This window comes from Tyto alba, unplaced genomic scaffold (assembly GCF_018691265.1).
Source record: "Tyto alba isolate M040663 unplaced genomic scaffold, T.alba_DEE_v4.0 Super-Scaffold_14, whole genome shotgun sequence".
Lineage (NCBI taxonomy): Eukaryota > Metazoa > Chordata > Aves > Strigiformes > Tytonidae > Tyto > Tyto alba.
In genome coordinates this window covers 16,366,024-16,392,105 of record NW_024881276.1, presented here as the reverse complement: position 1 = coordinate 16,392,105, position 26,082 = coordinate 16,366,024, and positions in this window count along the sequence as shown.

The following is a 26,082-nucleotide window of genomic DNA, read 5'->3' as shown; positions in this document are numbered from 1 at the left end:
ACAGCTGTCATGAGCCTATTTCCCTGCTCTCTGTTCCTGGTCAGTGACTTGTGAGATAAGAAAAAGTTTAATTTTCTTGGTACCCACACAGGTCTGTCCCAGTATCCATGAGCTCCAGCAAATCCCTTCAGCACACAGCAGGATGGGCTTTAAATGGTTACTTCTAGTGCCATGGGTTCAGAAAGGGATATATGTTCCTGAAATACAGATCTATCACTACCAAAACATTCAGTCGTCAGACATTTGTTGCACTTGAAAGCTGGTTTTATCACTGAGCTCTTAACATGAATGGTGAGTGAGGAAAGAAAATAAAAGTTTGAATAAATGTAATACATACTGAATACGTTAGAGGAAAATATATCATGTTGGATCCAGCATCCTGAAAGAGGCAAAGCTGCTGCCACTCTACAGCCCATGGTCCAATTTGTAGTGAGGCTGAAGTTGTATTCCCAGAAGGGACATGCACACAGACCACACATATACACCACGTGTACATACATACCCAAGCTTATATATATTTACACATATACATGACCAGCCACATGGATCACAGACAGCCGCCTGTATGAACATAGCACCAAAGGCCTCATCCTGCTCCCCTCTCTGTCTAAGTGGGATAGAAGCTTACTAGTGAGAATATATATTTATGTGTACGTGTATGTGCAGTGTGGAACCCTCCAGCAGCTGGCCTTAGACAGTCTGCCAAGGAGCTGCCCTTTGATCCCAGCTTCCCCAGTCAATGGCACCTGGACATACGAAACCCCGAGGCTGCAACCCCCACTCCAGTTGCTGGTACAGACCATCATGTATGCGGATACACACATGCGCGCACACACCCACACATGTGTGCGCACACACACACACACAGAGGTGGCTGGCACTTCCCAGATACCAATATCCATCCCTCTGTGCTCTAAGCCCCAGCCCTTAGAGATACACAGGCACTATTGCACTCGGAGCTGGCCCTTAGGGACCGACTCATGCCCTTGCTCCCAGGCCACTTCACCTGCTCACCAGCTTGGTCTTTGCTAGTGATCACACACCCACACTCACTGCAGCCACTGGCACCAGAGACACACAGGTGCTCCGACCCATGTTCTGGCTCCAGTTCCTGCACTCACACCTCCATGCACAGGTGTGTACACAGAATAAAGAGTCACTGACCCATGAAAGAGCTAAAAAGGAACTTAGTAAGAAGATAGAATAGACTGTGCTGATCAGGCACAGGGCATAGCCAGACATGCATATTGACCAGCCCACTATTTACACACAACCAGTCCTTTTGATCTTCTTACCCTTCTATTTTCCCACTCCTGTTTCTCCCCAAATCACGGGAACATCTATTTTTTCCCACTTTTGGTTCCTCCCCCCAGGTCCATTGAGATGCCAAACTGCCTTTCCCCTGCATCCCCTAATGTGTCCCACCCCTAAGCAGCAGCCCTCTTAGTCCAAAAGGTGATCCACAGAGCTATTCCCAATGACTCCTGGTGACGGGTTTCACACCTGCACACTGGGGCTGAGGCTCTGCTGGGGCAGCCCTGGGAGAGGCACAGACAGGGTGGTAGTTCCTCAGGAGTCCTCAATTCATGTTCACCCCTACCTGCCATTGTGCCCCTGTATGCCTCTGGACTTGTGCAGATGGGCCTGGGAGTATCTGGGCAGGGTATTATTTGGGCTTCCCCCCTTCATTGTCTCTCTAAGATTTTACCACATCCCTAAGAGCATACAGATATGCTACTCTTCAGAAACTGCAGCTATTATTTTAGACAGCACTAGCACTGAAGCCAATGATGTCTAAGTATTGGAGTGTGGCCAGTTCCTCACCTGACCCAGAATATCCTCAGAATGGGACTAGTCACAGTAAAAGTGAGTGTGCTGAGGAGGCAGAGACTTCTTTCTCTACATCCTTCCTATATAGCTTGAAATCCCTTTCTAGATCCTTTCCTCTATGGTTCCATGTCCTTCCCCCATCCCTCCAGAGACCTGTCACCCAATATTCACCCAGACTACAATGTCACCAGTTTGCCAGGAGCCTGGACCATGCTGGTTTACCAACACCCAGTACGGGGCACCAGCACCCCTCCACCAAGTTCAGAGCACAGTGCTGAAACAACTGCAGTTTTGCCCCAGTGCAATAGGCGAACATGAACAGTTGCGTAGCCTGACTTAGCTTTCACTTAGCAGGATTCGTGTCTGGATTTAGACACATAAGATATATAGGTTCAAATGAGAAAATGTATCTAACAAGAAAATGGGCTGTTTCTCATGCTCCTCTCTGATTGACAGCCTGAGCACTCCTCATTCAAAAATGTGGAACTGAAACATTAAAATACCATCTGCATCTGTATAACAAATGTATTTCTGTGATCTCCTCTTCTCAGACAAGCAGGCCTGTGCAGGCTTTCACACACACCTAGCCAGATCCTTTGGCCTCCAAAGTGATTAGGAGTTGCTTGGCCTTAAAAGCTCATTCATGAAAATGGCTGTTCTGCATACTAATATACTAGATAAAAAAAAAAAAAAAAAAAAAAAATCACTTAAGGGGCTGTTTGTAGCTTCTAATGTTATTTACTAACAAAACAGTCATATTTTCTATAACAACTGCTACTTCACCGGGTGCATATGTTCTTGACTCAAAACTACAAATCAGATTTAACTCAACACCATATGGTGTGATTTGAACTTATGTGCTTTTTCACTGTTTTAAAACAGGAATTATATTGCAGCAAGTGAGTTTTATTCTCTGATGTATGCTTGTTTCCGATAATATTTCTCCCAAAACTTTTAAACTCCCTTATTTCTTTTACATTTATTTCCAGATATCAACTTATTCCTTTGCTCTGTCAGACAAATCCTGTCAGAGGAATACTATTTGGAGGAGAAAAGGAGGGTATGGTTACCAAAACAGCTGGTATGTATAGAACTATAGCAGTTGGGTTTGCAGTCATTCCTTTCCTGGTTTGTGCCTGCAGCAAAATGACAGCTGTACAAATGTACTAAGCAGTCCCTATTTTCAGGATGTGCTAAACTCATAATTCAGTCCTAATGAATATGTCATTGGAATCTAGCAGCCTGTTCAGATTATTGCTTCTGCTATTATAGATGGATTGAATAAAGAAATTATAATGCTTTAATTTGCAATGGATAAATATCATGTTAAGGGCATGGAAATGGCAGTGGCTTGAGGGCCATGGAGTGAGTGTATGAATTTCCTGTGTTCTCTAAAAACACAGATATAAATATTCCTTCTTCATTTGTCATAGGGTTTATCCTTAGTGTTGGCAAAAACTATAAAACATATTTTTAACATTTTCAGTTAATGTTATGCTAGATTAATCTTGAGTATTGTGCAGTATGCCTGAAAAACAGTTGGTTTTGAAAGGATGAGGATTAAACCAAGCAGACTGGAATGTCTAGAATGAAAATTAGTTGGGACTGGGAATCGCTACCTGCAGTCTCCATTCACACTATCTGCACTAATGACTGAATGCATCACTCTCCAATCTGGGAATGAGGACTGGGACATTGTTTGATCTATTCATTTTTTGTACAGTCATGCACCCTTTATGCTTCAAATTCTAAATGTTATTGAGAACACAGTTTAATAACTCCAAGAAACAATTTCCATAGCTTTGCAGTCCACTAGTCATCCTCGGACCACACTTTGGAAAAATCTTATTTAAACCAATCATGATTAACTAAATAGTAAAGTGAAGAATAAGACAAATCTCTGGAGCTCTGTGAGTTGCACCCAGGAGTACAGCTCCCGAGTGTCAATTTAAATATATGGGGCAAAATATGGGGTAAAACTTCTAAAAAGGTTCCTTCCTGACCAGTGCAAGGGCAAAAGGTCTCTGGCCTTGTCTATCACATGGTCCCCAGAAAAACTGACAGTGTGCCAGAAATATTTATTCCATGGACACATTTTCGTGGTCATTTCTGTTACGTCCAGTCCAAGCACATATTGGTCATAATTAAAATGTTAGAATACAGTCTATGTTACTTTTAATATGAGTTTGAAAGGCTGAGGTATAAGAGAAAAGCAAAGTCTAATGGCAAAAAAATAAATTAACATCTTGACTACAGATGGGACTAAATTATATGTTGAAAAATTCCAAAATTATCTCACTAAAGTCACTCATAAACAGAACATGAAGATGTCATCCATCAGCACAACAGCACTAGGATTTTAAGGTGCATTATTTTTACTCCACTGTCCAAGTATCAAAACCAGGATTTGTTCAGTCATTTCTAGTAGGAATTCTACAGGATCTGATACCTTTAAGCAAGCACTGCTAATAAATAGACTTTTTTATGCAAAATTCATTTTGTCAATGTTTTTGATTTTGAAAAGGTCTCCTAACAAATTTTGTTCTAACTTAAATTTCTGTAAAGTCATATATGAAAGATTAGTATCATGGGCATTTCTGCTGGAGAAGCAAAATGTAAGTACAACACAGGCATCTGTCATTCAGACAGGGGTTACTTTCAGCTTGCCTCTGATCTAACCTCACATTGTTTTTAATGTTCAACTGTCACATCATAAAGGACTTGTATATAAGAGAGGGATTAGACAGAAAGGGCAAGTAGGACACAGGTAATTGACCAGATGTGAGAAGCTTGTCTGCTGAATTTAAAGAACTGAGCATAAACCATCACTGCTCTTCAGTGGAAGTCTGGAAGAGTAAAGCAATAGACAGTGGTTTGAACAAAACCAGCAGCTTTCCAATGAAAGACACAGGGCTACTTTCAACTGATAGTCATTAGGGGATTTGCTAAAACAATAGGCTAAGCACTGTGCTCTTCTGTGTTTAAGAAGCAAAAAATGCAGGTTCTCAAAATCAAATTACTTAAACCTGGTATATATGTAGTTAGTTATGTAGTTACAATAGCACTAGTAGTGGTGGTGGTAGTAGTAGTAGTAGTAGTAGTAGTAGTAGTAGTAGTAGTGATATGACAAAAACTGGCTGAAACTAAATAATTTGGCCAATTAGGGAACAAATAAATAGCTTTCAAAGATATTCTGAATTCCTTTGAAATCATTAGTTACTTAACATTTTTCTCTTCACTTTGAGTTTTTTTACTGGTTGGTCAGTTTTGAGTTTTGGTTGCAATATTTGGCTGGATCAATTCCTGTTCAATACCTGCCTCTCACATACAGCTCCTGCTGAATCTGATGGAAGCTTTGTATGCAGAACATTGGTACAAGCAAGCATGAAAGCTTCACTTGAGGGCTAGTAAACCTTATTCCTTGCTGGTTTTAATTCCATCATGTCTCTATATTGACTCCTAACTCAGGCAGAAAATAGGTCTTGATGTCACTGACTGAATTTTATCTGCTTTTTGCAGGTTCCAAAGTCTTTCAGATTTTGAGAGACAAGGTCTTACTTGACATATAGGACCATACTTCACAGGTAAGGCTTTAATTATCTTGGAGACAGAGATGCTTCAGTAACAAGGGACAGATCTTCAGAGATGTTACGCTTTTACTTCTGAAATGTCATTCTGTGGGTGGTTTACTGAGTGGGGAGGCCTTGATTTAGAAACAAATTCTAAAATGTCAGTCAGACAGGAACTGGGTCTTTATGAAATGTCACGCCCCAGCTACTGAGATCAAGACCAAGTTCTATTTGCTGAGCTGTGTGAGCAGAGAAGGAATAAACAAGCAGAGAGAGGTCTCCACTCCTAGAGACAAATGCACTCCTAGTCCTGTATGGTTGAGATTGTGTTGGCATGGGAATACCTGTATTGCTGCCAAGATCCATGCCAACAGTTTATCTATAAAAGCATGTCCCAGCATATAGAGATCTTTAAATCTACATGTAAATACAAGACAAGACATTAGTAAGTCAAATAGGAAATTGAAACAATTGTTCTGTCTCCACTAAGACTCTGTTACAGCAAGGGCAATTACTGAAGCTGATTCTAATTTCTTTTGCCCTGGTACCATACCTGGACAGTCAAAGGAAATCACAGAAGGAAATTAGGGCATGATTCACAGCCTAAGCATAGACTGCTAGTGCCATTTGAGATGTTCTAGGGTATCCTGGCTGGCCTTCAGCTGCTACACCAGCATTATATCTATCTCCCTTCTTTCTTGTGTAATATCTGTCAGCCCCATTCAGATGTCAGGGATGCCCTGAGGCATCTCAAATGAAACTAAATTCCAATGTTTAGGCAACTCAGCTGAGCCCTTCAGATTAAAATTTGGCAGCCATGATGTGTTTCAGAAGATCACATATTTCCTCAAAGGAGAGAAACAAGAAGCAGCCAACATAAATACTTAATCCACAAGAGGAACAGCTGGCACTGAAAACAGCATATCCTAAAGCATTCAGTAATAACCCAGCTCTCTTATAATGAAATGAAACAGATTTTTAATGGTCCCACCCACTTTTACAAATCCCATGTTATATATTCAAAACACCTCCCACAGGAAACTTTACATTTATAAGCTGAAAAGCCATACAAAACCCAATCAAGTTTGATCCAATCAGCCATGAACAGAAATCATGTGATCATGCCACTTTTTTTACTATGAAAGTTCCAGTGTTGCTCAGAACAGCACATATCTTGGAGACAGATTAATTTCAGTGTCCAGTAATGTCTGCTTTTTACCATAGACTACAAAGGGATTCAAGATATTATCTCAGTGCTACACATTTAAGCCACAGGCACGTGAAGCTAGATGAAATTAATGCAGATTTTGATGTGTAAGTTACACCACTTCCAAACCAACCATGAAGTTCCATGTTGCCAAAACAATTACAGAAATGCCTACAGTGTGGTATTTCCATTTTCCAAAGTACCTCAACTTTTAGTCCATAAGATATATGCACAGACACTTCTCTCTGAAAAACTTTAAAAGAGCCATGCAACATAGCCACTAACAATTGCAACAAATCCAGAGGATATCTACTTTCTTAGGCTTTCAGGCTCTAAATGCACACATGTAAGCACTCCAGATCATGAATTCAAACAGAAAGACTGAGACACAGAGGCAAAATTTTCAACTGATGTTAAATGATACATTTATTTCTCAATGCAAACTTCAGAGATGGAGAAGTTCCTAACTCTGACTTTAGCAGAGGACCTAGTTACAACATTGAGGCAGTACTATCGTCCAAAGAATAAATACATTTAATGTGAAGAACATTGGGAAGAAAGGTCCTTCTCAGCAAGTTTTAACTACCAGTGTCTGAAATCATTTCATTCTCCAAACTGAAGTGATTCTGAGTCTGGCATTGTCCTGGTTGGGGCTGGCCCAGAGTTCCCGCTGGTCTGGCAGCGGGAGGAGCTGCAGCACCCTGAGACCCCAGGGGCTCCCCAGGCCCCAGTGCCCTCACCTGTGTGCGGGGGCGGGGGGAGCACAGCTGGAGGGCTGGGCCCCGATTGGCCGATGTCCCATGTCACGTGACATCACGCTCACTCTATAAAGGCAGGAGAGGGCTAGGAGAGGCTGCCACTTCTGGGAGTGTGGTTGTGGTGCCTTTGTGTTTGGGATCACCAGCTGGGAGCAGGTGGGTGTCAGTCAGCGGGTGGTGAGCAGCTGTGTGGTACATTACCTCTTGATGCTGCTGTCAGTGTATTATTCTGTTACTGTTATTAAACTGTTTTTATCTCAACCCGCGAGTCTCCCTTTGCCCCTCCAATTCCATCCCCTTCCCAAGTGGGGAGAGGGTGGGTGAGCGACTGCGGGGCGTTTAGCTGCTGAGTAGGCTCAAATGACAACTGGCTTTATGGAAAGAAGTCCAAATAACTTCTTAAGAGTAATGTGGCAACGAAGGCAGTTGCCGTCCTCTTGTTAAGTGGAAATAAAAAACAACATCAAATTGCAGTTCACTCCTACAGACCTGAAATTATATGTCATTACTAAGACCAGTTTCGTCAAACTGTTATAACACTGCTTCAGTATCTATAAAATAGAGCAAACGATCGGTGACTTTTAACATTGGTCACTATTAACAGTTTGGCTTTATGCCAGTGCAACTATTGATTGATGTCTTAACTTACGAATATTGGTAGAGTGAAACATAGTTGGATCCTGATCTAAGGTATATGCTTTGCATATATGAACCAATGATCTTAAGTTATATTTGAAGAAACAAAATGGCTGCTCCTTTGCTAAGAATATTCATGCTAGTTTGTTCAGTATGATCTTATCTGAAATCACTCAAAACCAGAAATACAAAGAAAAATGCCATTAGCTGAGTTAAAGCCATGCTGCATTTAATAATAATTTTCAGAGATGGGTTTTAATGATAATAAAAATGGAAACAAGGGATTGGTATCATAAAACCTGTCAAATAAATGTAAAAAGGACATAAACCCCCAAAATAGCTTTCACATAAAATCTCACCACAAGATAAAATACAGCTTTTGGGCAAAAAGAGAGTTATATCTCCAGCAACTTCCATAAATAATTCACTGCTAGCTTGTAAACAATAGAGAAGCACAGTATGAATGCCAAAGAGGGTCTTTATATGTCATAAAGCCACTCAAAAGTGCACTTGCTGCAGCAAGTCTGACTGTGAGCTTTGATGTGCTGGAAAAGAAACTGCTATGCTGAGGTCATCAGTTAGTAGAAAACAATTTCCCTCATACAGAGAAGCAGACTTACTGCTGGGCTTCTGACACAGACAGATTGGATTTGAAAAAACAAGACCGCATAATGCACGCTTGCAGAGGGAAAAAAATCTTCTACACACCTTCTAAATGACCAAAACTGAAAGAAAATATATCATCTTCCTTTAATGGCTATCAAAAGTTGACATGATATTGTGGCAGGGTTCACATGGTGGCATAGTCACACTTTAAGTATGCAACTGGTCTGATTTGCATCCTCTTTCTTAACTAAACTGCTTCCATGGAGAACTTAAGCTGCTCTATTTGTTAAATGTCAGGCTAAATAATTCAAGTGACACAGATCTGGAGTTCATTTCTTATCACGGGTATGTTTTAAAAGGTAATTCCATCTGTCATTTGAAAAATCTTAAGAAGAAAACTGAGGCAGTTGCAATAATATCCCTTTAATTTCTAGACTGATACAGCAAGTGAATGAAAAAAGCCAATAACCTGATAAAAAGCTATATAAATATTGAATGTGTGTACAGACACTCTTAAGACCTCAGCCCTCTGAAGTGATCAGCACAGATGATACCATAACAATTACAGTAAAAATAACAAAAGAGAGAGGATGGACACTAGGTGGAGAGAGAAATGTAAGCTTTGAAATTCCAGTGAAGAAGACAACAATGTGACAATATATAGTACTGGGCATGTGATTCAAGGAACACAATCAATGTGACAGGAAAAAAATAGGTAGAAGATTATTTCTATGTTACAACGCTTGACTCTTTCAGAAGTCCTCTACAATGTTTTGAATTTCATCTGTAATTGCTCTGACCTACTTTACCTCTCAAAAACTTGTGAATTGTACTTTCTTGGTATTGATAGCCTTTCCAAAGTAGGTGTGATTTTTTTTATGTGCAACTTCTAAATGTATTCAGAGGGCCAGTTAAGATTTTCATCTGTCCGCAATTGAGAAACACATTTCCTGGCAAATGAATTGTCTTTTCAAAGGGAAAGAAGAAAGAAACATCCTCATTTTGAGCAGTGAAGGTGAAAGTATGGGCATCACAGGAAAAAACACAGAAGCAATGATTTGCATAGTGCCATTTGAATTAATCACGTGGTTGATGTTTTAGTAGAGTGATTGCAGAAAAAGCTCCAAACTTAAGGACCTTTTAAAAGGATTATTACATTAGTGGAGTTTAATAATGAGCATTCTTCTGACAGGCCTCAAGAGCTTGTTTAAGTCATATATTGTAACTCAGAAAAAATATGAAAGCAAGTCTGTGATGCTGTCACAGGACTAACTGTGACTAAGATCTCAGTCCAGGACAGCACTGTTCTCTCAGAAGAATCTTCATTTTTAATTCAAATCAAACTACACCTGAATCTTTCTAAGACTTTGGAAAAGATACATCAGAGATACCTGTTGTCTGCTTGCCTATCTTATTTCTGACAGGAGGCATGATTAAGACATAAAAAAAATGCAAGAACAACAACAAAAAAAAGTTTTATATTTCATACCTGAGCCAAGACAAATGTGAACTTCCACTGTCAAAACGTATAGCCAGCACTAATCTGCCCACATGTAATCACCTCACTTTATGTTTAGAGCTTGTAGTTTCCTCACTAAACTGAATCACACCCTTGACCACACCCACCCTCCCAAAAAATTCACTCATAAAAAATTTCATGTCCATTTGCAATGGAAAGGTTCTTTGTTGCAGCCAAGATGTACACAGAGCAGCTCAGCAAACTGGCTGTGTGCTGTCTTAGTTTCCCTCAGGTCCCTGAGCTAGGTGGATCTTCTCTTCCCAGCTCAGACCTTGCTATAGTCTCTGCTGCTGCAAGGGAAAAAGAAAGCATATATCTATCAACCAGAGAGTGTTTGCTCAGCTGTGATGTCAGCAAGAGCTCATATCACAAGAAAATAAACAAGCAAAAATATAAACTTTGAAAGGTTAAGAGAAGCCACTTTCAGTTAGAGACTGCTGGGAAGTCTCATCCTCTCTGCATTCTTCTGTGCTTGTACATCTGAGATCAAGCAGTGAAGCTGGATGTGAACTACTGAGCACTGGAAAGGAGCCTTGGGTTGGTTCCTTCTGGATTCACCAGTTGGTATGTGTTCATTCTCACATTTGACCTTCCCTAAAGAGAATAAGAAAGCCAAAACAGTGAGACCTTTTATGGACACAATGAAGAGCCTATGCCTTTTGTTCTGGAGTCCCTGCTCCAGGCTGTGATATGTCATCTACAAAGGACTCATTACACATGATTTCCAGAACATCTCCAAATTGCTGCCTCTCACAGTCCCCCTCCAACAATCACACACCTAAATGGTGGTAAATGTTTTTTTTTAAAAAACATTGCTTGCTTCCTCTGAAGCACATTTGATGGCAAGAGCTCCATCCTGAGTGTCTTCAAATGTGAAAGGTATGCTTTAGCTACCCTGGCCAATGTAACATTTATGCTCCACTTCTCCTTTACAGATATCCTCCTGGCTATCTGTATCTACATATACCCAGCCCTATCTATAAGACAGACCACAAACCCATCCCTGTGAGATTAATGCCTGCAAGGTACTGCAGCATTCTCTGGGATAAAATGAAGTCATTTGGGCTTCTCTGACAGTGTGAATAAACTTTCAGCTCAAAAGAGCTTTAAAATCAGTCCTGATAGAAAAAAAAGTTTATCATTCACAGTCTCATTAGGCTTGGCTTCTGACATTTATTCACTGGGATGCTTCCTTCCTCTCAGAGTTCAACTAGGAGAAGATAGGGGCTCATTAAAGCTTGAAGAAGATTCCTAGACTCTCCCTTTGCTTGGTGAAGTACAAGAAGAAAAGAGGTCACAAACCACAGTTTTAGCATCATTCCTTCTAATTTATTCAGTTCAGTTCCAATTTAAAGGGAGTCCTGCCTCACTGCATTATCTACTCATACCTACCATATCTCATTGCCACATTCCCATGTGTAGAGCCCAAAACCAGCTGGTTCAGCAAAAGCTAATAGCCTTCAGGAACAGACTTAGCTTCACCCCTCAGTGCAAAAGTGGAATCCAAAACACAACTAGTAACAAACTGGAAATAAATTATTTCACATGTGAAGGGTCAATTAAGGAAAGTCATTGAGTTTGTATTTCTCAGAGAAAGTGTCTTTTCTTGAGCATGCAGTGTACATAAAACCATGAATTTCAACTCTCATGAATTCTCTGTCTACCCTCCACTCATTATTTTCCCTGTGCCTTACAGCAAGGCAATATTCAGCCATCTCAAAGGGCAAAGTTCCAGATTTTGAACGTGCTCACAGGGATCAGGCAGTCAGTTATAATCAATATAAGCTTTGCTACCAACCATTGTCTGCACTTAACACTGTCTGTACCTAGCATGAAAAATAAAAAAATATCAGAACAGTCAGATTAACTCTTCATTAAATCTAGCCACTTAAAAATCAATTACTTCCTCAATGTTGCTATTTTATTTGCATTTGCATTTGCTGATTTAATCAGTCATAAAATGACCACATCTGTAACACATGTTAAAAAAAAAAGCAAACCTCTGATGAGGTTCAGGTGAAATATTTCAGTAACAAGAAGGCATTAGGGCTCTGTACAAGGCACTGCCTTGGCTTCATTTGCAATGCTTTGAACAACAGTGTTCAAAGATGAACACAGGCTACAAAGGTCTAATGTAAAGACTGCAAAGTTATTTGGGGGAATAAAAAGCCTATTTTATTAGATGAGAATTTAAAAATGTGGGGTTTAGGCAAGATTATAAAGTTTGGGAGTAGATTTGGTTTGTCTTTGTAAGTACAACATGATTTGTGATAAACTACAGGAAGAAGTAGAGCTCTTTAATTTAAAGGTTTCTGTAGGTACATGAATTAATGAGTATAAACAGAGCATTAACATTTATCCAACAGCTCCACAAAGAGAAGAAGACTGTATTCTTCAGCAAAGTGAAAGTGTGGAATACTTTCTTGAAGAATAATGTGTTCCAGCAAAACTAAAGTTTTAACATAGGGAATGATGAGTTTAAAAGAAGATGTTGTATAGTGTGGCACTCTGCAGTAGCAGAGTCCTGAACTCTGTGATACAGGAGGCTATTTTCCACCATAACTCTCTTTTTCTCAAGATGATCAACCACCACCAAGATAGCAACAGGCATTGGGGGTAAACTTACAGGGGTGCCTACAGGATGAATAACAATATCAGAGAAGCTGTGCATTACTGATGGCTTCATATAAACCATGAATAATTATCACCTTTAACTCAGAGAAAAACAATATGCCATTATTTTGCTTGACAAATATCACTTTAACATAGCTATATATTCTCATTCAGCGCCAAAGATGCCAGTATAAGTAAGCATATACATATCCTCATGCTAAAATGAATGTTTTATGTGACCTAGTTCTAGGAAATATAAATCAAAGGCTTTTACTGATATATGTTGAACACTGTGTGCCTTAGTTTATATAAATTCAAATATGTAGCATGAAATGCCACCTTGTGAAAATTTCTGTTTGCATTGGGGAATAACATAGTTTAGAGGCAAGATATAATGGCTTAATATCTGAAACAGAGCTATATATGCAAGCTTCATAATAAGGATTTATTTTTGCATTTATTCATCGGGCAGATAGTAGGTGCATTGTTTTTTCCCCTGTCAAGTGTACTCAGTGCAGAAAAGGACAAGGCATTATACTAGATTATTTTATATTCATTTTGATAATGTAGTTTAAATAAAGATGTAAAACTCTTTATACCACAGTGGCAATATACAGCCATTCTCAAAGGTTACCCCATGTACTGTAATAGTTTCAAGGACGCATGCCTCTAGCACCTGAGAATTTCCACTACATCATTTCTGAAAGAAGTTCTCTCCTTGCTGCATGTCTGATCTTTGCCTTGTCACCAAAGTTGCTTTCTTATGGGGATGGAGGTGCTGCCTTCCCTAACAGGGAAGGAAAGGGAATGGGATTTAGGGAGGAAGAAGGTCAAGGAAAAGCAGGAAGAAGGAAGAATACAGCTATCCATATCCTGAGGTTGGTGAGATTGTCAGCTGAGAAGGCTCCATCATTTCATGGTCATTTCTAGCCCTGCTTCCTACATCACAGAAACTCCTCCTCAGTAACAGCATCAGAAGCAAATGTTTCATGATAAGGACCTGCCATGGGCAAAACAGTTTCACTTGGGGAATTGCACTTACTGTAATTTATTGCCAACTAACATAAATTTTTAATTACTGATTCAAGTTTTAAGAAAAACAGGAAGACAAACAATTAAACACTGAGGGAAACACCTCTCATCCCCCCTTCCCTGCGTTCGACTTCATCCCAGTGTCTCTCCTCCTGCCTTTCCTTGCTCTCACAGCACATCGTGCTGGCCCCACTGCTGCCTCTGGAGGGACAGTGGGCAGCCCAGGACAGTGCTGTCCTCCCTGCACAGCAGTTTCTTGCTGTTCCTCCTTCCTCTTTCTCCTCCTCTGTCCTGTCTTCTCACTGCTCTTCTGCTCCATCATGGGTCCCCATTGGGACACAGTCCCTCAGGGGTGTCCCTGCCCTGATGTGGATGGCCCACAGCCCCAGTCCCTTAGGGTGACCCAGCCCAGGTGTGGGTCTCTCAAGAGAACCTTCTTCCAGCAGCGGACCTCTAGCCATGTCTCCAGCACCGCCTCCTCCACCCATCTGCCCCATTTCTCCTCCTCTCATGGCTGCCACTCACTCCAGCCGTTCCTCACCAGCTTCACGTGCTCTTTGTCAGGCACCAGCCACCCCGGTGGATCTCAGAGCTGGCTGGAACTGGCTGTGGCCAGCACAGGGTGGCTCATGGCCTCCTCCCACCCAAGCACTCTGCAGGCCTCCTAGCTGGTCCTGCTGCTACAGGCAAGTCCCAAAAAAGGGAGATCGGGAAAGAATGACATCAGAAGTTCCTCTACCAGAAGATGGACCAAAACTCAAAGCCCCCTGGTCACCATTTCAGAAAAAGGAAGGCTGTGGGATGAACCTCTGAGAGGCTCCTTCCCAGTGGACAACAGGCTGACACCCTTGGCATCTCCAACAGTTTCCTCCACAGACCACGAAAAAGAACAAATGAAGTGTTTACCTGCCACATTTTCTGGGGGTTTACTTTTCACCCAAAAAAATAATGAACTCTTCAAGTCATCCAGCTATAAAAAATGTTGCTGCTCCAATCTTTTTGAAGAGTAATAACACGAGAACCAAAAAATCAGGTGGTCAAAACAGTCCAGGTTGATTAACATTTTTGTTTATCTTTCAAACTCTTTTTCTAAATTTAGATTACTGTTCTTAATAAATAACTCTTTTGAGCCTGAACAGCAGAATTTTTGGTTTAGAAAATGTAAAAATAAATTTAAAACATTAAAAATATCTGAAAGCTTGACACATAGAAACCACATGGGAGCCCCATCAGTAGTGCCAAGTTTTGGCATCTACTGTCACTAGCAAGTTCTAGCAAACACCACCTTGTCTAAAAGTTTCTGCATGTCTCTGCTCTTTTTTGAGTTAGCGTAGCTTCCCAGCAGACACTGAACCTCCTGATCAGAGGAGCACCTTTGCATTTCCTACAAGATACTTCAGGATAATTGTCCTGTCTGAACTGCCGTGTGCTCCCGAGTACCAACACCAGTGTCAACATCCACGCTTAGGGGTACCCTCCCTTTCAGACAACTGGCTATGAGAACAAAGTTCCAGTGGTGCTTTGGTCAAATTTTCAGTTTTCCACTCAACAGGTTAGGTGTACATTACAAATAGTTTTGCACAGCCTGGGATCTGCAAGCAAGAAAACATCATGTTTTGAAAGCCCTGCTTTTCTTGTCATCATTCCCTTTGATATTTTGGCACCTAGCCTTGAGCACAGTATACTATGTTTCCTAGTTATTCCTCAGGACTGCTCTTCTCAGTTCACAAAATTTGGTAGGTTGGGATCATCTTGTTTTGTTTTGGATTTAGTATATGTAGTCTAGATATAATTTACAAGCAGGTATTTCAGTAACATTGAAAAATCTCCACAAAAGGACCAGAATGTGATAAAAGAAATTGCAACCCTGTTGCATTGCAGTGTGTTACAATGGGTTGAATATCATCACAACAGTTTTGACTAAGTCTTTCAAATTATGAGTTCTTAGTTCAGCCTTGCGTATACATACTGTTTATTCCCTGGCATTTTTTGCCTAATTTATATAATGGACTCAGAATATAAAAAACCTCATACTGACATACATATGAAAATAGGATGCTTGTGTGTGTTCTGGGGATAGGGGAGTTGTGTCATCACCTGTTATTTCTTCATACACCAAGGAGCAAAACCAGTACACTCATATTCAGATTCAGAGTGGATTGTCTGCAAACAACTTAGAGCATGAAAGTTACTTTGTGAATACTGATAAATATATAACTTACATTCACAGAAATAAAGATGAAATCACTAGCATTTTCAACTCAGATGTTATTTTATTCACAGCAAACAATTTAAAAAATTATCTACTGAAATTAAATAAGGGATAGTGAATGTGGTTTTCAGAAATGTTTAATAATTTTACCTTTTTAGAGCAATCTGAAGAAAAGACACATTTTTCATCTCACTCATAGAGGCTACCTTCAAGGATGACATGCTTACATTTTCTCCATTGTCACCCACCACTAAAAGCTTATAATTGTTTCACTTGATAGGACACAATAAGACAACATCAGAAAATGTTTAGATTTTATCTTTTCACAGTCTGTTTTTTTTCACTTTGGAAGGTAACTGTAGTTTTCTGTAAAGCTCTTCATTGTCCTTTCATTTCTCCTCTGACTAAATGACCAAGAACTGTGCCTAGATGGTTTTAGTGAAACACAGTTCCAGCAGTGCTATCACTACAACATCTCTAGTATTCATAAAGAGAAAATAATTTACCACAAGACATTCAAAATTACTAACATATTCTTTGTGCCTCAATTGCTTTTCCATGGAGGCCTTCAAAGGTTTATCATTTCACTCACTTCTCTGCAGAGCAGAAAGCTCAATTCTACACTGCATGTCAACTGTGTTTGCACAAAGTTGCACAAACATAAGGTGGGTGTTTCTTTTTTCTGAATAGCTCCTTCTATTTTCTTTCTTGCTGCCACTGCAATATTGCAGGAAGTGGTGAGAAGGACAAGCAGCAGAGGGTTTAATTTATTTCTAATTTGGTTCATTGTGTAGGTACACTAACTAGCCTCTTTAGACTTGAGAAATGATCACATCAAAATTTTAAGTATCCATACCAATAAGAGACAAGAATCAAACAAACTGCATGCAAAAATATGATTTATGCCAGGAAAATTACGTTATATGTATGTACATTAAAAATAACTTGTTAAAAACATAGCAGTTTAATAACATAATTCATGAGATAACATTATATCAAAGTAATCAAAGAAATACAAAATGTTTCATTGAGATACATATTTCAAATGTATGTAGTTTAGAACTCCTGTATCAAATGTTGATTTCACATTGTTTTAACTATTATTAACAATGATTCCAAGTGAAAAGAGGTTTATGTGCTTAAAGGTTAATGCTTAAAATAAATGATGTCTGCACCAAAGGCAATGGAAAAACTCTCATTACCTAGAAGTGGAGCAGTATTTCACTGATCATTCACCATCCATTCAGTGTCACAAGCCTGAATCAATATTTAGCTGCACTGATGGAGCAAGACTGTAGTATGGGAGTACTCTCCCTCTCCTGTGCAGCTGTGCCCTTCAGTAAATTTTTAAACAAGTAAAGAGTTGTTGTGCTGAGTTGGGGTTGGTGAATGGTAGAGTATCCCTATTTACAGTTTGATTGACTTGCAGTGAAGATCATCTCCAAATCCTTTCTGCAATTTCATATTAAAAGACAAAAGTCTGATTACCTAAAACTTCAATAGATGGACTTAGAGCTGTGAAAATTAACTCTCACTGGGCAGTTTGCAGGCATCAGTCTAAGAACCAGATCTAGGATTAATTACAGAACAGTTCCCAGAGCTTTCTCTGCCTTACCTCCCCCTCAAGCCTGCCGCCTTGTCAGCCAAGCTGTCTCTGGAGCTCAGCAAAACCCTCTGATTGTGCTGACGGGCTGCCAGAAGAGCTACTTCAAATCATGGCAGAGCCCTTAAGAAATAACGTGAGCTAGGAGAGATCTACAGGAGTCTAGGCAAAGCTCCAAAGTGACAGCAAAAAAAATGTGGGAATGACAAAGGATGTGAGACAACTGTTTCAGACAGCACCGGTCACCTCTGGAGCTTGGGAATTGTCACAATGCCTTACTGTCCATTGACTGAATGTTGGTTGGATTACAACCAGTATTCTAGCTCTTTTGTGTTTATTTTTGATTCAGTCTTTGGATGTTCTCCTATATTAATTGGCACATTCTAATACACACTTCTCTCATTTTTCCATAACCAGTCATGGGTGGGTAAGATGCCATCCTTCCTCTACTATTTTATATCTGTATCATCGTATTAGTAGCTGGCTGCTGACTTTTCAACTTGATTACTGTAACACATCTTAGTTACAAAGCAAAACTCAACTCTAAGTTATAGCTGATTCAAAATGTGGTAATGCTTTCCTGAACATGAGAATAGACAAGCTTGCCATTTCTGTTGAATTCTGAACCAGGACATGCATGGTGATCAAGTACTGGTAGCACAGGAAAAGACCATTTTCTCACAATAAGCATGATCAATACAGTCACTGAGCCAAGACTCAGAAGATGTAGCATCTATTTCCAGTTCTCATGTTAGTTCACTGTGTAATTTGAGGAGTAAGTCACTTCTCTCATTCTTCTTCTTAGTTTTTCTGACGTGGAAGATGGGTGCAATAATACATATCTGAAAGAGTTCTGTTAACAACAGCATCAAAGTGCTAGACCACCATAAGACAGAAAAGCAATCACAAAGAAGCAACTGCACTTACGCAAGACATTCTGGATCTTTTTCCCTTCAAGATTGTAGCTATTCAAATCACTTTATTATTCTGCTTCCTTCCATTAGAGTAGCAGATGAGCCTTCTATGGAGGATGGATCAAAGACAACATGAGCACTACTGTATCTCATAAAATCACTCGCTCTTTTCCCTTCTGCTCCTCAGAATCTCTGCTTGCATACAATGTTATAGTTTTATTTCTTCAGATAACATACTTTGGAAGATTTTGTATTCAGAGAGAAGCAAGTTTGGAGTGTCAATCTTGCTACAGTAAAATGGCTTTACAATGAGAAAAGTCTCACAGGCTTTTCTAACAGTGGTCCAAACTGAGATTTCCTAAGTCTTAGAAAGTTTTTGGGAGTATGATTTAGCACTGAATTTCAGTACTCCTTCACTTTTTAAAGGCTGTATTGGTCTTCCTTTACCTGCTTCATTTACTATATTCTGCATGCAGCATCATGTAAATCTGTTGACTGCATGCAAAATAATGTAGCTCACACATGATACTATTACCTTTGATTTTCTTGCCTAATGCATACAGGTCATGAGGTTTGAGATACAGGCAGATGTTTTCATAACGTATAGTCTGTATTTTTGCATAATTCAGTGGCTTAGATTTTAAAAGAGATACTTCAGTAACAAAAGGAAAGAAGGAAAATATGATTTGGGAGTGGAATGAGTATAACTGTGCTTACCAGGAAGCTCTTCTCTCATAATTTTTGGGGAAAGGGAACCATTTGACTTCAATTCCTGCCTCAGAAGTTTTTCAACACCCTGTTGATCTGCAACATTAATTGCAATGGAACTGTATGTAAGGTCCTATAACAGACATTGATTATTTGCTGAAAAGGTATACATTGCTGTCTGCTCCCTTTAGCCAAGTTCTCCTGACCTGTTTTGGGTCTCTGAGGTTCATAGAGTAAAGGTGCTGTGCAGCTGTTCCTGCATTGCTCAAAGGCAATAAAGATGAGAGGAGAGAAAAAAAAAAAAAAGACACTGCCAGCATGGAGGGCCTGAACACTCTGCTCCCATAGCACCAGGACAAAGGTAAAAGTGATAGGAGACAGCTGGCTGAGAAAGAACCTCACAGTGGGTGTGCTACAGAAAAAGGGAAAAGTCAGTTAAGGAAGAAAAAAACCTGTAAGTTAGACTTGTTGTGACAATGGCATATTCAAGAAAAAGGGGCTAGAAAGGAGAAAAAGGAAGGAAAAAATTTTATATTGTTCCTATTAAATGAAACATCTTCAGGAAATTTCAATAATATAAGACTATCTCAGAATAACCTTAAGAACTGTAGAAAATAAATGTAAAGGTGAAAATCCAAACAATTTCTTTATTTAGGAAACTGTGGTATACTGTAGGATCCCAACCATGCTGTCCTAACTTCAGTAGGAAAAACAAAAGAAACATAAAAGAGACTGAAGATACATTTTTAACAGGACAACCTCCCTACTGAATGATTTAAAATACTGATATTTATGAAATAATTTCTTTAAGAGTTGAAGTGCCGTCAAACACATTACACAAATATCCTGGGTTTGAGTGAGTTGTGGGGGCTTTTTGAAGTAGCAGGTGAGGGGGCTGCAGGGGCAGCCCCCTGTGAGAAGCTTCTCGAAGCTCCCTCAGCTCCAAGTCGGCCCCACCTCTGTACCAAGGCAGAGCCAATCAGCGGAGTTGCAGCAGCTATGTGAACACCAAGGTCAGTGGAGGAACGGAGGAAGAAAGGAGGGGGAAGGTGTGCCGGAGCAGAGACCCCCCTGTATCCTGTGGTAAGATGGCAGGGTGGCCCCCCCCTGCCACCCATGAAGGTCTACAGTGGAGCAGACATTGATTTATGGCCTGTGAGGGGCCTCTCATGGACAACTAAGGTGACTGTGCCCAAAGAAGGTCACGATCTTGTGGGAAGAAACAGCCCCCAATGTTGTTGTGTGGCACTGGGAGGATTGCAGCATGCAGGGGTGTCCCACACCAGAGCAGCTCAGGAAGGGCTGCAGCCCATGGGAGGGACTCCAGTTGGAGAAAGTTGGTGTCCCATGTCGGAGCAGCAAAGGAAACACTGTGGCCCGTGGGAGGGACTTATGTCAGAGAAAGTTTGTGGACGACTGTCTCCTGTGAGAGTGGGACCACTCTGGAGCAGGGGGAACAAGTTCCAGAAGCTCCTCCCACCAAAGATGGAAGAACCGGCAGCACTGACTGCACCTCCCAATTCCCTGCCCCTGCACCGCTGGGGGGGGGGAGGTAGAGATATCGGGAGCAGAGCTGAGCCCGAGAAGAAGGGAGGGGTGGGGGGAAGGTGTTCTCAAGATGTGGCAATGATTCTCACTACTCTGTTAAGTGTTGTTGTTAGTGTCTGTAATAAAAGTATGTTCTTTTTTTCTTCCCTTAATGAGTCTGCCTTTTGCCCATGACCATAATGAGTGATTTGCCACTTCCTGTCCTGTCTCCCAAGCCTGACTTATTTTTTCCCTTCTCACCACTGAGGGGAGAGGGAGGAGTAAGTAGCTGTGTGTTGCTCAGTTGCCCTCTGAGCTCAAACCACAACAACAGATGAAATGGCTAATCCTGCTTTTCAGTTTGGGACTAGATTGTGCAGAGCAGAACCTGAAAAGAGTTGCCATGCCTGCTCTGTCCATTTTGGACACTTACCTGTGCCTATCCCAACAGTAACAGGACTTTATTCCCACTAGTGGACACCTGTGAGTTTTCCAATATCCCCACCTTCAGGCAGCCTATGAAAAGCTTTAGTTCATTCCTCTCTGCTTTTTTCCCTGATAAGGTGACAGTGCTTTCCATTTCATTTAATTAATAATCAATGTTTAGTTTGATTAAAAGCTTAAGGATTCGATTATGTGTATTAAATAATCCTTTATTTTGATCAGTTTTGTTGTCTTTAATGAGGTAATATTCTATAATTAAATTACTGGATACAGAAAGTTACTGTATAATTAATAAGACCATGGTCCTAAATGACTTAGAATAATGAACCCAAGCAATGCCCAGATAATTAAAAATGCTCATGACTAAAATCTGTGACATATTTCCTAACCACATTTGGAGTGCAAGGGTGATCTTACCAAGCATACATTGCAACAGGCTCTCTGTATGACCTTGGATAAGGTATATAATCTTGCTGAGGCAAACTTCCTTATCTGTAAAACAGTAAACCTTTGTTTAACGAGGTCTTCAAGTAAGCACTTCATGGCAAGGAAAGGCACTTTCTCTTTGCATGTATAGTGCCTAGTAAGAAGGGATTTTCTTGGTATTATCAAAAGATAAATAATAAGAGTTAGGAAACAAAACACAGCTGTAGCAGGTAAGAAGGAAGGTACACCTTTCTCAATATCCCCTCAAGTACATCTGCAACTGGCAGATGGCTGAGGAAATATTAAAAAGCCAGGCAAGGACTGTGTTGTGTCTCTGCCTCTATCTCACCCCAACAATGCACAGCTGATGGAATTCATGAGATGCATCACGGTGTTTAATAGCTCACACTCTGCAGGTTTTGAACCCAGCTCTACAGCTGACCACAACTATCCCCCCCATAAGGAGTGCTGCAATTTAATTACACTCAGTGTAAAATTGTACTTCCTTTTGTTTATTTTCTGTCTCTAGCTGCTATTTTAACTTCATTCCCTTCATATAGTGCTCTATGAAGACAAATAAATAAACTTTCTCCACACACCTTCTCCACGACATTTATAATTTTATATTTGTATATATATAAATATCTAATATATATTTATCTACCTTATATCATCCCGAGTCATCTGTTTTCCAACCTGTTTAAGATTTTCCTGGAAAGAGGACATTCCACCTCTGTGATTACATTCCCTTGACCTTTCTTGTTTCATTTTTCCTTTTTCAACAAAACATAAACAACTATACACACTGTTCAAGATATGGTACACTTCACATTTATTAAGTGGCATAATGATATATTTTGCTCTCATTTAAATTCCTAACCATTCTTATCATACTTTTGCTCCTCTGACCACTGTTGAGCATTTAACTGATGTTTTAATAGCACCAGCTACAATAATTTCAATATCTCTCTCCTGAGAGGCAATAGCTAATTTAGGACCCATCATTCTGTATGTACAATTAAGGATGCTTTTCTCCATGTGCATCTCTTTGCATATATTGACCTTGAATTTCATCTGCCATTTTATTGTCCAGTCATTCAGTATCATGAAATCCTCCTGTAGCTCTTTGCAATCAATTTGAGAGTTGAATACTTTGAAAAATATCTTAGCAGCAGCAAATTTTGTTGCTCTGTACCTACTTTATTTTCTAGGTCATTTATGAATAGATTGAATAGCTGAACACCCTGAACAGTAGCATCATTGCAATGCCTCTCCTTATCTGTATGTTTTGTTTCCTTTCAAATAATCACATTTTCCCATCTTTGCATTTCCTATCATATTTGCTTTTATTAAGCCACGAGAGGAATTTATCTTTTATCTCAAGAAAGCTTAGTGTTCTTAAACCTTTTTGATGAGGGATCATGTCAAAAGCTGTTTGGAAATCCAAGTAGACCAACTTGGTAACTATATTCATATATCACTGATCCCTTCAAAGAACACTAGGTTATTTGTGAGGCATGACTATCCTCTATGAAAGCTCTGCTAATTCTTTGTCATGTGTCATATTCTTGTATCTATACAAGAAAGACTGCATTCTTGAATTCCATTTACTTAAGTCTGTTCTTTATTATGTTTTTATATACCTAGTAGAAAAACCAAAGTCCAGTCTTTAGTCCTCTACATCTCCTTTGCCACCTGTCACTTTATAGTCCCCTGATTTTGGAAATTATTCAGGCAGCTTCATTAACATTGTCTACTATTGTGATTGATTCATCATTTCATTTTAAAGTTCTGTTCAAATGCTTGAAAGAATATCACCTGGCTCTTTTATTTATTACTATTCATTTTACCTATTTGTCTAAAACTTTTTCAGTTTGAGGAATGCAATCTGACACTTCATTTTTAAATGGTTCCTCATGCTCTTTCTTTGTAAAGACTTCTGTGGCAGGTGCACCCGCCTAAAGATATTGTGGCTCCCTGGCTGTTGAACCTTTCACCTGCCCTTGTTCTCAGGGTTTTACGGTATTTGGGGTCTCTGGCCAATAGGGGCTGGTATTGACCACAGGTCGGATTCGGCTTGGGTATCAATGCAGTCCCGGGGGGAGCCGTTTTGAGCTAGTCCTGCCTGGAGCAGTGTGCTGCAGGTAAGGACTCTCCCACTGGGTTGGGACACTGCCCAAGGAGACTCCGCAGGGTTCCTACGGGTTGGGACGCTGCCCTAAGGTGTTCCTCGAGGTTGAGAGTCCTCACCTTTTATTAGGTGAGTGATTGAGTGTTTTGGGTTGTTGTTAAACCCCTGGTTGGTGTTTTGGGTTGTTGTTAAACCCCAGAAGTTTGTGTCGTGATAGTTTGTTCTCCTCTCATGGACATTTGGACCTGTTGTTTGTATGTTTGTGGAATGTTGATTAACTGTGTATAAATTTTGCTTTTTTTTTTTTTTATTGTTAAGTGGTTTGGGAGTTTCTGCAACAATTTCCCCACATCCTCTTCAAGAAAACATCAAGGCAAACAACTCCTTTGGCTTTTCTGCTATAGACTGACCACCTCTGAGCATTCCCTTTAGGCCCTGAGAATCTGTCTGTCCTATAAGCTCTCTGTTACTCTTCTTAATTTTGATCAGTTTGAAGAAAAACAAAGATCTGTTGATTCTTCCCTTGGCAACTTATTCTAAATCTTCTTCCATTTTCCACTTTTGCTTTTAATTTGGCCAACTTCCTGATATTTTCTAGCCACTGCTACTCTGCTGTTCAATTGTGTTTGCTTTTGTTTGACCCTTTTAAAGGCTGTTTGATGAACAGAATACAGTTGGTATATCCGACTGTCTTTTAGCAGTCATCATACAAACTGTAAGTATATTACCCTTTTGCCTGTAGCTTTTAGTCTTTTAACAGGCTTCTTCCATCTTCAGTAACCATTATTATTATATAAATTATAATTCCTCTCAGTCCTCAACTGGCATTCAAAACTGAGAAATTATTGTGAGTACCTTATTTTGTCTTGCTCAATCTGAAAGAGGCCTGACTTTCCCAAAGAGCTTGGAAAGGAGTATCCCAGCCATACAGTTACACCTGTTCTAAACAAAAGAAATTACTGGCTGGATTGTAATGCAAGACACCTGGGAGGAGATGGAAAGCATGACCCAGTACTTACAGGAGACTTGTGCTTTTCTAAATGAGCAGCTGGAGGCCAGGCAAGATATATCAGAGCATCTAAAATGGTACCTCTGTTCAAACATCTAGGTCACACAACCTGGAATGCATCTCTTCAGCTTAATAAAATGGAAATTACTTGGCAATTTGAAAGATATAAGTGCCTAAGAGAAATTTGACAATAGCTGGTTCTTCTGCCTAGCTGGCAATGATACAGGATTCAATAGCTGGAAATTAAATCTATCAATATGTTATGACAAAATTTCTGAGCTGTACTTAGAAATATATAGGTAGCCAGCCAGTGTTTTCAGTCCACTGTTGCAGTTACTGTGTTGAGATTGGATAATTTTAAATCTCGGTAGCATGCATTCTTACACAATATTGCCTTCAAGCTTGCAGCCCTGCTTTTGTACCCATTTCAATCAGGGACCTGCCATGAGTGTGCACTGCCTGCCTCAGGGGCACCAGCGCCCCAACAGTTCTGGACTTCCAGCGAGCTGTTACGTACATTACAAAGCCTCTCTCTGAGCACTGGGGCAAGTCAGAAAAGTTCCTGGTTTCCTGGAATAATCCGTACAGTTTACAGCACATCCCAAATTGCCCACAAATGAGGGTGATGAACAGAGGGTATCACCAGGCTGAGCACATCTGCACTAGGTGCAAGGGAGATTCTTCCATTCAGAGAACTCCTGGGGTGGTGTGATGTGCTGCAGATGAATGCAGATCATCTCTTAAGGCCTGATAGTTGCTGAATTTATGAATATTATATATCATAGTTTTTACAGTGGGCAATTTTTTAAATTATCTCTTTAATAGTCTACAAAACCAACTTCCTAATATTTTGTTGCATAGGTCACTAAGGAATAACTTCTATCCAGCTGATCACAATTAAAGCAATAAAATTACTGATGGGACAAAGAAATAGTGGTAGTTATTTTTATACAGTATATAAAAATATCAGCTGCTACAGAATTTTCTGCAGTGCTGGCAAAGTGATTCTTACCTTCTATACTCTGTGAGCATCAGCACATTTTATTTCTATTCTTGAGGTCATTCTTCCTTCCAATGGAGCTACTATTTATTGGCAACAGTTATTCATAACCTTTTTCTTGCTCCATTAATGTTGAAGCTTTATTTTCGTGTGGCTTTCTAGATGCCTAGGATCTGTTATATAATGCCCACGGAGTGCTATATTCTGGCTAGTCATAAGCTACAAGCTTCTTTTAAAATTTCTCATGACTCTAGTTGAATGAGTGCTTAGTTTTATAAAATAATTTCCGATGTTTGGACAGAACCCATGGAAATTCCTTTGTCCATTGCAATAGATGC